We start from the raw sequence: 17,406 nt of genomic DNA, 5'->3' as shown, positions 1-17,406 counted from the left end.
GTTTTGTTTTTGTGTGGTGCTGGGGGTTTGAACCGAGGGGCATTCTACCCCCAAGCTACACTCCCAGCCCTATTTTATGTTTTATTTTGAAATAGGGTCTTCTAGGTCGATAAGAGTCTCACTGCTTGCTGAGACATTCCTTGAACTTGCAATCTTCCGGTCTCAGCCTCCCAAGTACTGTGATTACAGGCGTGTGCTACCACAATGGCTTTAAATACATGTATTTGAACAGAAGTGTCAGAGCCCGCAGGTTTTTTGTTTTGTTTTTGTTTGTTTTGGTTTCTTGTTGTTTGGTACTGAAAACTGAGCCAAGGGGGAATTCTCCCTCCAAACTACACCCCCAGTCCTTTTTAACATGTTTTATTTTGAAACAGGGTCTTGCTAAACTGCTAAGGCTGGCCTCGAACCTTCTGTCCTCCTCTGATTTCAGCCTCCCACAGACTCAGAACTTGAGAAGCTGCAGAGCCCAGCCCTGCTGAGCTCCACAAACACACCCTACTGCAGTGCTACCTCCAGCCTTCACCCCTTCTAGAAAGATTCCGAGCTCTGTGCACCTGTCCAGAGGCACCAGCCCCCCCCCACACACACACACACCTTGCTGACTCCTCTACTGGACTCCTGAGAAGAGCAGCCTGCGAGATGAATTTTATTTACTCATTATTCACGACCTTGCCCCTGCCAAGTGCTGTCCTGAGCCCTTTACAGGTGAACCTTTTTTACACTTCTGAATTCTGCTGAGAAAAGATGAAGAATTCATCTTAAGCCCAGAGACAGGGAGGAATTTGCCCAAGGCCACACAGCTAGTTTATAGAACTTGTGTTCAAATCTAGACAACTCCGGGCCTACAGCCCGAGAGCCGGGTGCCGCTCCGTGCCCAGCTCCGGGTGGGCAAAGAGCAGGCACATGAGATGCTTGGTAATTGGTTTAAAGAGTACAGTGGCTGGGCGTGGTGGTGGCGCACGCTTATAATCCCAGCGTTCGGGAGGCTGAGACAGGAGGATCAAGGTTCATCAGCCTCAGCTACTTAGTGAGGCTCTTTGCAACTCAGTGAGACCCTATTTCAAAATAAAGACTAAAAAATAGGGCTGGGGTGTAGCTCAGAGGTAGAATGCCCCTGGTTTCCATCCCTAGTACTGCAAAAAAAAAAAAAAAATACAGTGATGATATTGCCTCCCACATCTTGGAAGATTTCTATGTTCCAGGCACACACACACACACACACACACACACACACACACACCCTGTGAGACAGGCATAATTATTCTCTTGGCGCAAGAGAGGTATGTCAACAGGGAGGGATGGTGGCTGGGTTCGGGCCGGGCTTGATGTCTGTCCTTCTTGCCAGGAGCTGTGGCTGCCTTTCAGAACGCAATGAGCAGCAAAGAGGCCTGAGAGGCCTCACCCAGCGCCCCTCCTGCCCTCCTGCCACAGCTGCGCAGGGCACCGCCCCGTTGCAGGGGGCTGCCTAAGCCCTGTGTGTGCTCACTTCGGGCCAGGGCTGGGCTAGACACCGACCCCTTAAGGAATCACCTACCAATGGCACCTCCAGTAGTGTGGAGTGGGGCAGCCAGTGTTTGCATCCGAGTGTTTCTGGAGAGCTCTGCCTCTTGAAAGCACCCTCAGCGGCCCCCAAACTTCTCTGAGGATGCAAACTGGCCCTAGGCTGGGATAAGCCCAAACTCTGGCCTGCCCCAGCCCCAGGGCCTGCAGAAGCGCAGGGGTGGCAGGTGATGCTCACCGTTTAGCAAGCTAGAGAACCGCAGCTCACAGCTCGCTGAGGCCCAGGCCCCTGAGAGCCTGAGCCCAGGGGCCTGGGAGAAACTTGGAGTCAGATTCCCAGACCCTGCTCTCCTCTCTCAAGGCCTCTGTGTGTGCTGCGACCAGGTAGGGAGAGTGGAAGGGTGCAGACTGGGAGAGAAACCAGTGTCAGCCCTGAAGATAAAGTGGTCTGTGCCCTGGGCAGCCCAGTTGCTGCTAGTGCAGCAGCGGAGAGGAGAGAGACTGGGGGGAGGGGTGTCTTCAGAGAGTCTGTTGTTCTACTCAGATCCTGAACTCTGCTGGGGTCCCAGAGGAAGGGCTCTCACAGCGACGGCTCTGTGTGAGATCTCTGCCTCCTGACCACCAGCTGTTCACAATGGACTTCGTTTTCCAGATGAAGAAAGTGAGATTTGCGAGGGTTTTGTCTCACGCCCTGCCCTGTAGCTAGGAAGCAGCCAAGCCAAGTTCAAGCGCCAAGCCCTCTTCTTTCTGGTTCTCCCTCCATTCCTGGTCTATTCCTGCCCCGAAATGAACTCCAATCTGGCAGAAATTTCACCTGGCTTAGGTGAGCTCTGCTCTCCCCCTCTGGTTCCCTTTATTTTAGAGATGGTCTCTAAGTAGCTATATACAAAGGAGTTCTAGTTTTCAATAAATGCAACCGTTTTTGGTACTGGAGGTTGAACCCAGGGCCACTCTACCACTGAGCTGTATTATTCCTGTATCTCCAGCCCCTTTTAGTGTGTGTGTGTGTGTGTGTGTGTGTGTGTGTGTACTAGATATATATGGTTTCAATTTACATATTGAACCCAGGAGGGCATTCTGTCTCTGAGCTACACCCCCAGCCCTGTTTTATTCCTTATTTGGAAACAGGGTCTTCCTGTGTTGCCGAGGGTCCCACAAAGTTATGGAGGCTGGCCTCAAACTTTCCATCCTCCTTTCTCAGCCTCTGAGTCATTGGGATTATAGGTATGCACCACTGCACCTCGCTAGCAGTTATTTTCTTCTTTTTCTTGTGTTTCTCTTTATAAATCCTTGTACAATTTAAATAGCAAGAAACATGTCTCGCCAATGACCTTAGTTTAGGTTTCTCCTTGCAAATTAAAAATAATTTCCCCCAGCTCCGGGCACATAAGATGCTCAGTTATCACTGTATTTGTCTTCCTTGGTGGCCGTTTGACTTCTTCACAGGATCTGGATTTTCCAGCCACCTTGATTAACACCTCAAAAGATTAACACCTGAGATTAACACCTCAGCGTAGGGATGATTTGAGGTTTCAAATGTGTAAATAAAGAACTGATGATTTTAAGTGTCCCTGTTTGTGTGGTAGGTACACTGAGGATTGAGCCGGGCACGCTACCACTGAGCTCCACCCCAGCCCTTTTTTTTTTTTTTCCTGTCTGGGGATGGAACCCAGGGGCATTCAACCTCTGAACTACACCCCCTGCCCTATTTTTTATTCTTTATTTTGAAACCAGGTCTCACTGAGTTGCGGAGGGCCTCACTAAGTAGCTGAGGCTGTCCGCGAACCGCGATCCTCCGGTCTCAGCCTCCTGAATGCTGGGATTACAAGCGTGCACCACCGCGCCTGGCTCCTAGCCCTTTTTAAAAATTTGTCCTGGGGAATAAACCCAAGGACATTCTACTACAGACCTATACCCCCGCTCCCCCCCACTTTTTTTTGGTGGTACTAGGGTTGGAACCCAGGGGCTTTCAACCTATGGACTATACTCCCAGACCTATTTTAAAGGGGTTCTTTTTTTTTTTTGGAACCGGGGATGGAACCCAGAGTACCACACCTGCAAAGCAGGCGCTTTGCCACTGAGCTACATCCCGGCCCCCTCCCAGACCTATTTTATATTTTATTTGGAAACGGTCTCACTAAGTTGCTGAGAGCCTCACTAAGTAGCTGAGGCTGGCTTCGAACCTATGCGATCCTCATGTCTCAGCCTCCCGAGTGCTGGGATTACAAGCGTGCACCACCATGTCTGGTACCCCACTCCCCCCTTTTATTTTATTTATTTTTAAATTTTCAAATAGGAGCTTGCTAAGCTTCTATGGGTCTCACTAAATTTCTGAGGCTGGCCTCAAACTTGTGATCCTCCTGTCTCAGCCTCTCAAGTACTGGGATTACAGGCATGTGCTACTGTGCCTAGCGGACAGATGTATTTTTGGAGGGTAATGGTGTACTTTCTATAAATGGTTCTCTATAAGACAAAAATTAAATGAAATTAGATCCCTCCCTCACACCATTCACAAAAATCAGATCAAAGGGAATTAAAAAGCCACCTGTGAAAAGCAAAACTATGCAACATTTAGAAGACAACATTGGAAAAATGTTTTTATGGTCTTATTATATGAAAAAAATTAAACAAACATAAAGAGCATAAACCTTAAAAAAAGATTGACTACATTAAAATTATTTATCTATTTAACTTTTGTGGTACTGGGGATTGAACCCAGAGTCATTCTACCTTTGAGCTATACCCCCAGCCCGATTTTATTTCTTACTTGGAAACAAGGTCTCACTGGGTTGATGAGAGTCTCACGACTTGCTGAGGCTGTCCTTGAACCTGTGATCCTCCTGTCTCAGCCTCCCAAGTACTGGAATTACAGGTATATGCCACCAGGCCTGGAGACTACATTAAAATTTAAAACGGATACTAAGATATCATGCATAGAGTGAAAAGACAAGCCAAGCCAGGAGGTAGGAGGTGTCAGTAACACAGATGGCCAAAAAAGCTTCAGCACCTAGGACACATGATGGCGGCTTAGACCCATCCTCCCCAGGGCTCTCTGCCTTCCTTGCTGTTAGTTGCACCAAGCCTGGAATAGTCCTGCCTTGGGACCTGTGCATGGCTAGTTCCTTTACTTGAATTAGGATATAGCTCAGCGGTGGAGCACCCTGGGTTCAACCCCCAGTACCTCACACAAAGTATGCTTTATTTAAATAGTGATTTCAAAAGCTGGGCGTGGTGGCACAGGCTTGTAACCCCAGCATTCAGGAGGCTGAGACAGGAGGATCGTGGTTGGTGGACAGCCTCAGCTACTTAGTGAGGCCCCCTGCAACTCAGTGAGACCCGATTTCCAAATAGAGAATAAAAAATAGGGCAGGGGGTGTAGCTCAGAGGTCAAATGCCCCTGGGCTCCATCCCCAGATCCACTACATAAATAAATAAATAAATAAATAAATAAATAAATAAATGATAAATATTTCAAGAGCCAGGCATGGTGGCACATGCCTGTAATCCCAACACTTGGGAAGCTGAGACAGGAGGATACCAAATTCAAAGCCAGATTCGTAAACTTAGCAAGGCTCTCAGAAACCTAGTGAGACCATTTCCAAATAAGGAATAGAAATCAGGCTCGGAGGTAGAATGCCTCTGGGTTCAATCCCCAGTACCAGCAATCTGTGAGGCCCTTTAGAACTTAGTGAGACCTTGTTTCAAAATAAAGAATAAAAATTAGGGCTGGGGGTGTAGCTCAGAGTTAGAATGCTCCTGGGTTCAATCCTCAGTTCTGGAAAAAAGAAGGAGGAGGAGGAGGAGGAGGAGGAGGAGGAGGAAGAGGAGGAGGAAGAAGGGAGGGCGGGCGGGCAAGGGATTAGGAAAGACATTTCTCCAAGGAAAACATACAAAACAGCTCTCACTGTGGGAAGAGTGACTTCGGGACAGGTAATTACCGTGCACTGCAGTGTTGATCACGCGTGGCCAGGAAGAACTCACTGAGGGGCTCGGCACAGAGGAGGCAGCTCCTGTGAGCACAGCCTCCTGCACTCTGCAAGTCATGGTGTTTAAAAAAGTATGATTTTTAATTATTATGATTATGATCACATACTAGTTATCTAAATTAGTGGGCTTCATTTTGACATTTTCATAGAATCATGGCATTTGGAGTTCTCTTCTGTCTCTGGTGCTAAATCATGAGCTCCAGGGACAAATGGTACCCAGAGCGCCCTGCCCAGAGCTGGCCCCAAAGTAGGCATGGAACAGATTACAGGTGTGCGCCACCACGCCCGGCTATACTGAATACATTTTTATTAGACATTGCATAAGGCTGTGGGGACCCAGCAGTGAACAAGGTCTCTGCCATCATGGCTCTTGGGTTCTGATGGTGGACAGACTTGAAGCTTATAAACTAATGTATGAGGAAGCCCGGGGACCTGGCCATCAGCACTCAGGTGTCAGGTGACATTGATCCATTTAGCCAGTAAGCCAGATGTGACATCTGAGTTTATTCCTGGATGTTTGGATGGAGCAGCTATGGGAAGATCTGGGGAAGGGAGTCCAATGAAGCAGGAGCCACAGGTACAAAGGGCCTGACTGAGGGGGGAACGACCTTAGCACACTCACTCAAGAAGTGTGGATAGCAGCCGGGCGAGGTGGTGCACACTTGTAATCCCAGCATTCGGGAGGCTGAGACTGGAGGATCACAGTTCACAGACAGCCTCAGCTACTTAGTGAGGCCCTCTGCAACTCAGTGAGACCCTGTTTCAAGATAAAGAATAAAAAATAGGGCAGCGGGTGTCGCTCGGAGGTCGAATGCCCCTGGGTTCCACCCCCAGACCGCAGAAAGAAAGAAAGAAAGAAAGAAAGAAAGAAAGAAAGAAAGAAAGAAAGAAAGAAAGAAAGAAGGAAAGAAAGAAAGAAAGAGGAAAGGAAAGGAAGAATAAAAATAGGGCTGGGGGTGTAGCTCAGAGGTTGAATGCCCTTGGGTTCCATCACCAGACCACAGAAAGAAGGGAAGAAAGAAAGAAAGAAAGAAAGAAAGAAAGAAAGAATAAAAATAGGGCTGGGGGTGTAGCTCAGAGGTAGAATTCCCCTGGGTTCCATCCCAGTACCGAAAAAAAAGAAGTGTAGATGGGTGTGGTGAGCCCTGGGGTGGTTGGCGGGTGCAACACTGTTGTGAGTCAGACCAACCTTGCAGGCCTGGGGTAGAATGACTTACTGGTCATGGGCCTCCACTCCCCTGGGTAGTACTTACACCATACAGCCTCCCCACCCTTGGTTTGGGGCCTGCCCTGGGCTCACTCTGACAGAGGGGATGTAAGCAGGGATGGCGTGGGCAGAGGCTCCCCCTGTGCTGGAATGCTGTCCCCCTCCCCCGGGGCTCAGCCCCTGAAGTCCAAAGAACTGCTCTGCAGCCCACAGGTCCAGAGAGGATGAGGAGCCCTGGAATAGGGCTGGAGCAAGCTCAGCCAACCAGAGGCGACCAATCACCAGCCAACCCACAGGCGAGCAAATACCAGCCAACCCAAAGGCGAGCAAAAGAGAAAAACGATGTTCGTAAGTCGCTGGGTTGACAGGAGGGGTCGGTTCAGGGCATCATGGCAGATGCAGTTAGCTGGTAGAAAGCCCTGGGAAGTGGCTGAGATGTTCTTCGATGGGACAGAGAAGCTTGCTGTAGGAATGCCACCCTCATGCCCTCGGCTCCGGTGTCTCCACTGCAGAGGTGGCTGTCAGTGGGTGTCTGCAAGCACTCCCTGTGTCCTCCTGGGTGGCTCGTGGCACAGTTCACTTCCCCACTGTGAAGCAGGTTCAGGGCCCTGGGTACCAACTTGTCTGAGATGGAAAAGCCATGTGCACTGCTTTAGAGGCAGCAAGGATGACAGCGCCCAGAATTCATCCTGAGCCAGTTCCCAGGCTCCAGGGAGAGCCGCCCGGGGTGCATGGAATCTCACCCACGGATGCATCAGTCTCACGGCCACCGGGAGACGCTGGAGAGCCGCTTGCCCCAGGGTTTTACACCGTGGGGCCACAAGGTGTAATGATGATGAAGGAGAGGAACTGGACTGAGGCCCAGACTGCACTGGCTGCTCCTCCCATCTCAGGAAGCCTCCCAAACTGTGAGCTATTTATTAAATAAACCTCTTTCTTTACAAATTTTGTTACAATAATGGGAAATGGACAGACACGAGGTACAGTCAGCGGCTGAGAATTCTAGGTACTCCTCTGGGAAGAGATATTGGAGAAGCGCAGCTGCACCCATGGAAATAAAATGCACGGGCGGGGCATAGTGGTGCGCACTTGTAACCCCAGTACTTGGGAGGCTGAGACAGGAGGATCACAGGTTCAAGGACAGCCTAACAACATAGCAAGACTTCAGCAACCTAGTGAGATCCTGTTTCAAAAATAAGTAAGCCGGGCGTGATGGCGCACGCTTGTAATCCCAGTATTTGGGAGGCTGAGACCAGAGGATCACGGTTCATGGACGCTCCTCAGCTACTAAGTGAGGCCCTCTGCAACTCAGTGAGACCCGGTTTCAAAATAAAGAATAAAAAATAGGGCAGGGGGTGTAGTTCAGAGGTCAAATGCCCCTGGGTTCCACCCCCAGACCCGCAAATAAATAAATAAATAATAAATATAAAAATGGTTAGGGGTGCATCTCAGAGGTAGAATGTCCCTGAGTTCAATCCCCAGTGTGCGCGTGAGCGCGCACACGCACACACCCCAAAAGAGGAGGAGGAGTAGGAAAGAAAAGAAATAAGATACACAAGGAAAACCCAAAGATGACAGCGTCAAACTGCTCAGGGTCATCTGCGACCCAACTGCCCACCTGTCCCTGAGCTACACTGTCCTTTTTAAGTGTCAAGCTTGGACGTTTCATCTGTCAAAGCTGAAACCAGGTCGGTCCTTAGCAGTGTTTGCATGCAGCGGAGCCACCTGGAAAGGAGGCCTTTCAAACTTGCCAGTGTTTCCCTGGAGGAAATTAGCGTATTGGTCCTGCAGGAATCATCTTCAAAGCCAGAGGATCTGGTTTAATCACTGAGTTTGGGAGACACTAATCGTGCCCCCAACCAGATGGCTGGGCTGGCTTTCTCTCGTGGTACGGGGCCGGCTTCATCCAGCTGTCCAACCTGGGCCGAAATTGAGAGTCTGTCTCAGCTCTTTCATCTTCAGCCTGGGGGGCCAGAGTCCAGTGTGGTTGAGCCTTGAGGCCATGGCAGGTGAGTCCTCCGAGGCGGTTAGCTCCTATGCTTACACACTCGCTCCTTTTTATGTCTCTAATCTTTAAACCAGAAACTTTAAGGTCAGGTGTTTTCTTTTTCTTTTCTATTCCTTCTTTCCTTCCTTCCTTCCTTTCTCTCTTTCTTCCTTTCTCTTTCTTTCTTTCTTTCTTTCTTTCTTTCTTTCTTTCTTTCTTTCTTTCTTTCTTTCTTTCTTCTTTCTGTGGTACTGGGGACAGAACCCAGGGGTTTTTCTACCTCCGGGCTATACTCCCAGATCTATTTTATACTTTATTTGGAAACAGGGTCTCACTATGTTGCTGAGAACCTCACTAAGTAATTGAGGCTGGCTTCAAACCTGTGCGATCCTCCTGTCTCAGCCTCCCAAGCGCGGGGATTACAAGCGTGCGCCACCACACCCAGTTTAGGCTAGGTGCTTTCAACAGTGAGGTCCCCTCTGGCAGTGGCCCCCATTCTGTATTTTCAAGGTCCAGAAATGCCACCAGAGAAAATGAACAGCATTACCTCCATGCATAGAGAGGATAGGCTAAGAGAATTATTGCAACACAAGAAAACAAGAGATGCACTTTACCAAAATTTAAAACGTTCAAGCCAGGCGTGGTGGCGCACACTTGTAATCCCAGCATTCCAGAGGCTGAGAGCGGAGGATTGCAGTTTGCGGTCAGCCTCAGCTACTTAGTGAGGCCCTCTGCAACTTAGTGAGACCCTGTTTCAAAATAAAGAATAAAAAATAGGACAGGGGATGTAGCTCTGAGGTTGAATACCTCTGGGTTCCATCCCCAGACCTGCAAAAAACAGAAGCCTTTCGTGTATCAAAGGGCACTGTCAGTCGGGTGTGGTGGTGCACGCCTGTAATCCCTTCTCTACTTATTATTTGAAGCAGGGTCTGGCTAAGTTGCTGAGTTTCTTGCTAAGGTGCTCAGGCCTGAAACCTGTGATCCTCCTGTTTCAGCCTGTGCTGGGATTATGGGAGTGCATCACCACACCACCCGCCTGAGGCTCAGCTTTGAGAAACTGGCCTTGGGCAGTTTCGGCCTGAGCCACTCAGGCTGAGATGCCCCACAGACCCCGCTGGCAGGTGGAGCAGGAGGTGGGTGGCAGAGGGGTCAGGGAACAGGCTTTGGATACTGGCGGCCCTGAGCGCTGCTTAACAGCTGCGTGACCTTGACCCAGGCACTCACCCCGATGCCCCTCTGCTCCTCTTCCTCGTCACTGGGATAACAGTGGCCCTACCCCATAGAGCTGCTGTGACAGACCTGAGGCCCAGAAGCAGCCACTGAACTGTAGCTCTTGAAGGATGTGCAAACCACGGAATGGGGCTTGGATAAGGTGGTTTGAGCAGAAAGATACTATCACACCTGCTCTATCGGTTCATGCCGGCTGAGCGGCCAGTCTGATTCTTACAAGGTTTGCCAAGTGCACATGCCTGCTCCTCTGCCACTATCCCTGGGCACCTGACGGCACTCAGAGGACCAGAAAAGAAAGGTGCAGCTGGTGAGCCGGGCCGGGGAGGGTGGGCCGGCAAGCCGGGCTCCATCCTGTTTGAGCATCGTCCGTTTGAGTGGAGAGGAGGGCTGGGCCAGGCGCGGCCTGCTTTCATGTTGTGCTATATTTACCTCCCACGGGCCTGTCCGATCCACCCCGCGCCTCCCTGGCTCCCAGGGGTATCTTATCGCTGGACGTGGACACCTTATCTCCTGGCAGCTCAGGCAGCATTTTGCTTTCGGGTAGAAATCTCCACAAATCAAATTTCAGAGGCTTTCTACATGACGGCTGGTGGCTGCGGCATCGCTCTGGTCCACTTGACTTTAGTCTACCCCCTCCATGGGGATTCAAAGGGAGCTTCTCACAACTTTATCCCCTCCAAAAGCTACTCTGCCAGCATCCTGTCAAAGCTCCTTGAGACCTGGTGTGTAGGTGGGACAGGAGCTCCTTTATTTGCAGCACCTGGTTCACTGTGCCAGTGGCCGGGGGCATGGCACCAGTAAAAAATGCCCGATGGAGCACGCCTGTAATCCCAGTACTTGGGAGGCTGAGACAGGAGGAGCACAGGTTCCAGGCCAGCCTCAGCACTTTAGTGAGGCTCTTGGCAATTTAGCAAGACTCTGTTTCAAAAATAAAATGATAAAAAGGGCTGGGGGTGTAGCTCAGAGGTAGAATGCTCTTGGGTTCAATCCTCAGCACCACGGGGGCGGAGGGAAGATGCTGCCCTTTTGGGGGCTTCAAGGTAAAAATAATGGCATGTGTGAGTGCCGCCATATGGGGACAGATGCAGGAAGGCAATGAAAGCCAGGGAACCTTTAGATGGGGCAGTGAGCTGTGGTATAGATCAGGACCCCCAGAGGCCAGGTGGAGCTCCCCGGGCATCTGGGTAAACCCCTCCAGGCTTGGTTCTCATCCTCACCCCATTGACACAGAAGTCCTGCAGTCACCAGGGGAAGAGCAGAGGACAAACTTGGATCTTCCAAGCTGTTGAGATAGAATGTGCCCCCCATAAAAATACACTGAAGGTCTAGCCCCCAGTACCTCAGAATGGGGCCCTAAGTCTGGATGGTCCTAATCCAATATGACTGGTGTCCTTATGAAAAAGGCAAACCTGGATACAGAGCCAGACAGACACAGAGGGGGGCAGGCACAGTCACAGGAAGAAGATGCCCCGTGGTGACAGGGACCATCAAAGACAGCCGCAACCGGGAAAGCTGGACGAGGCTAGGATGGGACCTTCAGAGCCTCAGGAGGGGGCGCAGGCACCTCGATTTCAGACCTCCCGCCAGCACTGTGAGACAACAGTTTCCCATCTTAAGCCGCCTAGTTTGTGGTACCTGGTTACCATAACCCTAATAAGCTAATAAACCTGCTCACAGGCTGATGTCAGTCCAGTGTGCTGCCATGGAAGATGAGCACCGCATGAACCAAGCCACTCAGCATCACATCAGCAAATTGTCTGCACACGAGCCCCGTGGGAGACCAACGCGTGGTCATTCATTCCTGCCAGCGCCAAGTACTTACTGAGCAGCTACTCTGTATGGGCACTGTGTTCGGTGCTGGGTGCACATCTGGAGGCTGAGAGGTAGGCTGGTGTAAGGCTTCTTCCTTGATGGCGGGAACTTGGAAGTGGGAGGCCCTGGAGCACCCCTCTCCCATGATCCCAGGTGAACCAGCCAACAGTTTGTCTCCCTGGATGGATACAGCAGAAGAGGCTCCACTTCAAAGTCTACAGCCCTGTTCCACCTGTTGGGCCTCCACGAGATCACCCTAGATGACAGTGGTTCTGGGTTGGGTATCCCTAAAACTCCTCTTTCATCCTTTATAGGGTGTTGCTGGTTAGTCCAGGGGTCTTAGAGAGCTCGTCCATCCACTGGGTGGGCGTCCCTTTGCAGGACACAGGTGCCCCACTCCCACATTGGGCCTTGCTCCGTGTTGTCTGCCCTGGCCCAGGAGAGCACACTGAGGTCAGGATCTCTGGCTTCCTCGGGCAGTTGACGATGTTCTAGTCATCCACCATGAATGATAAGCCACCCTGAACTTGGTGGCCCAAAACAGCTACCGTTTTAATCTGGGTTATCACTCAAACAAGGCACAGCATAGATAGTTTATTTCTGCTCCACCATGTCTGCCGCCCTTGCAGGGAAGACCAGATGGCCGTGGAGGAGAGCATCCAGAGGCTTCTTCACCTACCTGCCCGGGCCTGGCCTGGGAGGACTCAGTGAGTGAGCACGGTTGGAGCCACCAACCAGAACACTCTGTGGCCTCCGGTGTAATTGGGCTTCCTCACAGCATGGTGGCCTCCAGGGTATTCATCTTCTTATATGGCATGTCGGTTCTCAAAAGGCACATGTTCCAGAGAATCCGGTAGAAGGTTACAGCTCGTTATTTTGGTGCTGGGGATTGAACCCAGGGGCATTCTACCTCCAAGATATACCCATTTTATTTTGAAGTGAGGTCTTGCTAAATTGCTGAGGCTGGCCTCAAACCTGTGCTCCTCCTGACTCCTCTGAAGCACTGAGATTACAGGTTTGTGACACCATGCCCAACTGGTTACGGCCTTTTGTAACCGAACCTTGGAAGTCGTATAGCACCACTTCCCTGGCACTCTTCAGGTTGAAGTGGTCCGAGCCCCATGAGGTTCCAGGGAAGGACGGAGCACCACCACAGACCTAGACAGAGATGCATACTCCACTGAAGAAGTGTTGGAGAATTTATGGCCTTGTCTTAAGTCTGCCACAGTTAATGACGCCCACGGTCGTAAGCCAGGTCCCCTCAGACCTAGATTTGAGGAGCACAGGTCGGCACAGCTCCGAATCCCTTGGCATGAGAGTCACAGCCTTCAGAGCCTGCTCCGAGCCCATGGTGGCCTTCTCCACTGGCCACTGAACTTTCCCCCCAAATGGCCAGATACTCCCACATCTGGCTGCCACCACTGCTCACATTATGAGCTAAGCACCACAGCCAGCAGAGGGACACCATTCCCTTATCCACTGGAGGTGCCATGGAGGCTGGTGGCATCCTGGGATTATCCTTCCGAAGCTCAGAGCTCCCCGGGGGCCTCTGAAAGCCGGTCCTGAGCGCTGTAGTTCCAGCCCAAGGGTGTTTCTCCTCGTCTCCCACTAGTGACTCTGCCATCCGTCTTCCTTCAGTAAATGCCGCTGGCCCCGGCTGGGTGAGGGGACTGAGTGCCCTAAGCCCAGGAATCAAGCTGGCTGCAGGTCTGGGCTCCCACCTGAATTTGTAACCACTGCCAGAGTGCAGACAGCTCAGCGCTCGCTGCACTCTCCAAAGGGCTGCCAGAGGTCAGCGGTGGGCACCAGGTGGCCTGTGGAGTAGAGGAGCCCCGGAAGGCCACTCTTGGGAGGACCTGAGGCCACTGCTAGGAGGTGAGTGCACAGAGCTGGCTCTGCCAGCAGGGCCGCTGGACCCCACAGAATGGAGGCCGCAGGTCCAGAGGGGCTGAGATCCAACACAAAGCCCTTCTCTTTTCAGTTGATGAGCTTCTGCTATTTATTCTCTCCTTTCCTCTCTTTCTCTATTCCTTCAATCATTCAGAAAGTGTTCACTGAGAGCCAGGCTCGGTGGCTCATGCCTGTAATCTCAGCTACTCCAGAGGCTGAGGCAGGAGGATCCCAAGTTCAAGACCAAACTGGGCAACTTAGCAAGACCCTGTCTCCAAATAAAAAGAGCTGGGGGTGTAGCTCAGTGGTAGAGTGCACCTGGGTTCAGTCCCCAGCACTAGAAAAAAAATAGTATTCACCATGAGCTCACAAAGCCCTGCTAGGTTTGGCTCTGGCGGCTGCCAGGTGATCAGGACAAAACCGCCCAGTGGCCCCTCAGATCACCTGACCAGCCTGAGTTCATGTCCTGCCTCGACATCCATTAGCCAAGCCCCCAAAGATACCTGTGCATCAATCCCCTGGAACCCGAGTGTATGATCAAACTAGGAAGGAGGATCTTTGCAGATGTAGTTGAGGATACCAAGACGGACCGTCCTGGATTATCCTGAGACCTTATGAGGGGTACGCAGATGGAGACTTGAGACATGCAGAGACCACTTGAAGGGGAGGCAGAGACTGGACAGCTGGAGCCACAAGCCGTGGACTCCTGGAGCCACCAGAAGCTGGGAGGATTCTCATCCAGACCCCTTGGACTGAGCATGGCCCTGCCGACACCTTCATTTCCCACCCCTGACCTCAGACGGTGAGAGAATACACTTGTTTGAATCCTTCTTCTCAGAGTGGGAAATGGGGGCAGCCCACTTCCCAGTGACGAGGAGGGAGACAGGAGGCTCCTTGGGCACAGCCTCACTCTTTTCTTTTCTTTCTTTCTTTCTTTCTTTCTTTCTTTCTTTCTTTCTTTCTTTTTTTTTTGTTGGTACTGGGGTTTCTGGAAGCCCTACTACCTCCAGGCTACACTCCCAGACCTATTTTATATTTTTATCTGGAAACAGGGTCTCTTAAGCCAGCATGTCTGGCTTCGACTTGCACAATCCTCCCGTCTCTGCCTCCCAAGCGCAGGGATTACAGGCGTGCGCCACCACGCCCAGAAGACAGCCTCACTCTTTAATGAATTTCTAAGCAGGGTCTGAAAGGTGGAGCCACTCACTTGTCTGCCCTTGAGCTCTACCCGGGGTACCCATAGCTCCTAAGGGCCCACCAACCCCTGCAGCCCTTGCCCAAACCAGGCACGAGGGACGCTGCAGCTAGCTGCTACCGTCAACATCAAGGTGGCAGTTCCTCCTGCACCGAGCCCAGGTCAGAGGATGCCCCTGAGGCGTGAGGTGCTCCAGAGCCATTGGGCACCACGGGCGCCATCAGCGCCCTGTGCTCAGCCACACGGCCCTGAAGTCAGCTCACAGTCTAGGACCCCGGGTGCCCCAGCCATGCCAGGCTGTCCTGAGCACTGGGGCCGTCCATGTCACAGGCAGTCCTGGGCACGGAGCTCCCGCACGTGCTGCGCAGGGCACACACACAAGGGCACTTCCTCTGCAAGGAGGTGGTGATTGTGCTTTCTAGCCCTTTCTTCCTATTTGTACCTATATGTATTCAGAAAAATAGAGAATTGTTTTGCATACTTAAAACCTTATGCAAGTGATATTATTCAGTCTTAGGAAGGAAGGAAATTGTGATGTGCTACGATGTAGATGAGCCTGGAGGATGGCAGCCAGTGGAGAGTCCCAGACGACACTGTAGATCCCATATTACTTATGTGGGTAATTACAAAGCCCAAATCAGAGACAGCAAAGCGGTGATTGCCAGGGGCTGAAGGAAGGGAAGAACGGGAGTTACTGCTTTGTGGGTTCAGCGTATTATAGGTTAGATTGTGAGCCCTTTAGGGGGCCTGTGTGTTAAAGGACAGAGAGGCGGGGGAGGTGGTGCCTTTAAAAGGTGGAGCTTTCTGGGAGGTCTTTGGTCACTGGGGACAAGACTTGGAGAGGGTGGGACCCCCACTCCTTCCTTTTTCTCGTTTGCTTCCTGCCACGAGGTGGGCGTTTTTGCTCTGCCACAGCTCCTGCCAGGATCTGCCTCTTCAACACTCGCCCCAAACAACAGAGCCACCCAGTCATGGATTGGAACCTCTAAGACTGAGCTACAATAAAGCCGGAGACCCTGTCTCAAAGTTAAAAGGGCTGGGGATATAGCCGAGTGATGGGGTGTTTGCCTAGCATGTGCAAGCCCTGAACTAAAATGCATGGAATGATGAAAGTCCACCACCCTGCTCTGGGGTAGGGGCCTTGCAGAAAGGGCTTTAGACAGGAATGCTTATACTTTCGGCCATGCTGCTGTGGAGAGTTCGGGTTCTTCTCTGGAAACAGTTTGGGACTGAGTGTTGGCTGCCAGTCCTCTTAATCTCTTCCTCTTCCTCCTCGAATTGGGCACACAGGGGCTACATGGTAAGGACTCTTTATGGCAAGTGAAAATCCAAAGTAAACAAAGCCAATTTTTGACTGACCTAAATATGAAGACCAGAGACATCTAGGTTCAGAGATTGCTGGGCCCAGAGCATCAAACTATGTCAAGAGGATGCTGTCTTTATGTACCTGTTTCTCAGCTATATTTTCTTCTCAGACAGGTTCCCCCCAAAGTGCTCCCCCACATCCCTTCCTACCAGCTTAATAACCCCAGAGCAAGAGAGCTTTCTTCCCTAGATTCCAGCAATCACCCTGACCCTGTCCGGGAGACCCCAAGCCTGGCATCAGAGGTTGGCTCAGCTCCGTGTCTATGTGGGCCAGGAATAAGGGAGAGGGGCTCAAAGGAAAACCAGGAAGCTGCTCCCAGATGAAGGGGGAGGGATGTGGGCAAGCAGGGAAGGGAGTACTAAGGGTCCTTCTCCCAGCCGTCCCCGCCACAACCAAAGGAAATGACGGCAGTACTGTTAGCCAAACTCTGGCCACACCTGTTTCTACCTGTTACCTCACTGCTACAAAGCCAGGGGGAAGAAGCGATTCTGAATGTGTTAAAATCAGGAAAAACATCTACGCAGTATATGACATCTTTAGAAGGAGTGGGAAGCTTGTGCTGTTGGAGGGTGGGCCAAACTCTGGACCATCCCATGGCATCTGCCCCAGAGAGCCTCGGCTGGGTCCTTCCCAAGTTTTCTTGGTTTTGAAAACAGTTAGCAATTCAGGTTTGGTTGCTACGCTCATCTGCCACATTTCTTTACGCCCCAGGATTATGCAAAAGCAGCAGACCACAAGGTCCAATTTGCTGCGTAGGAGTCTTTGAAGTCAGGGTGATGCTGAGTGAGCGTTGAGACTGAAAGATGAATGGAACTATTCTGAGAAAGCCCACCTTCCTACATAAACCCATGACCTGCTGGGTCCTCTAGGGTGAGCCAGCCCTCCAGGTAGAGGGAGCCCAGGGCTCTGGGGAGCACTTTGTCTCCTGGGCAGGACTAATGTCTGAGGCTCCCAATCTTAGGAGGGTTTACCTGAGGGCCAACCAGTCATGGACTGGAAACTAACTTTGCCCATCTTCCATCTTGTTTGATGCAGCAAACTCCACAGGTCAAGAATCTGCCGCTCTGAAAAACTGCAAATTGAAATGCCCAACCATGGGGAGGAAGTGGAATCAAACCAGATAAGTCCCGCCCACCAGGCTCATTCACCTAGCCAGAAAATTTAATGAGCACCTAATTACTGTCTCCATGAGGTAGATTTTTGGGTGATATTTTTTTCTTCTTTAGAATTTTT

Source organism: Muscardinus avellanarius, assembly GCF_963383645.1.
Source record: "Muscardinus avellanarius genome assembly, chromosome: 7".
NCBI classification, from domain to species: Eukaryota; Metazoa; Chordata; class Mammalia; order Rodentia; family Gliridae; genus Muscardinus; species Muscardinus avellanarius.
The sequence above is the reverse complement of the archived record's forward strand: the minus strand, read 5'-3'. Positions refer to the sequence as shown.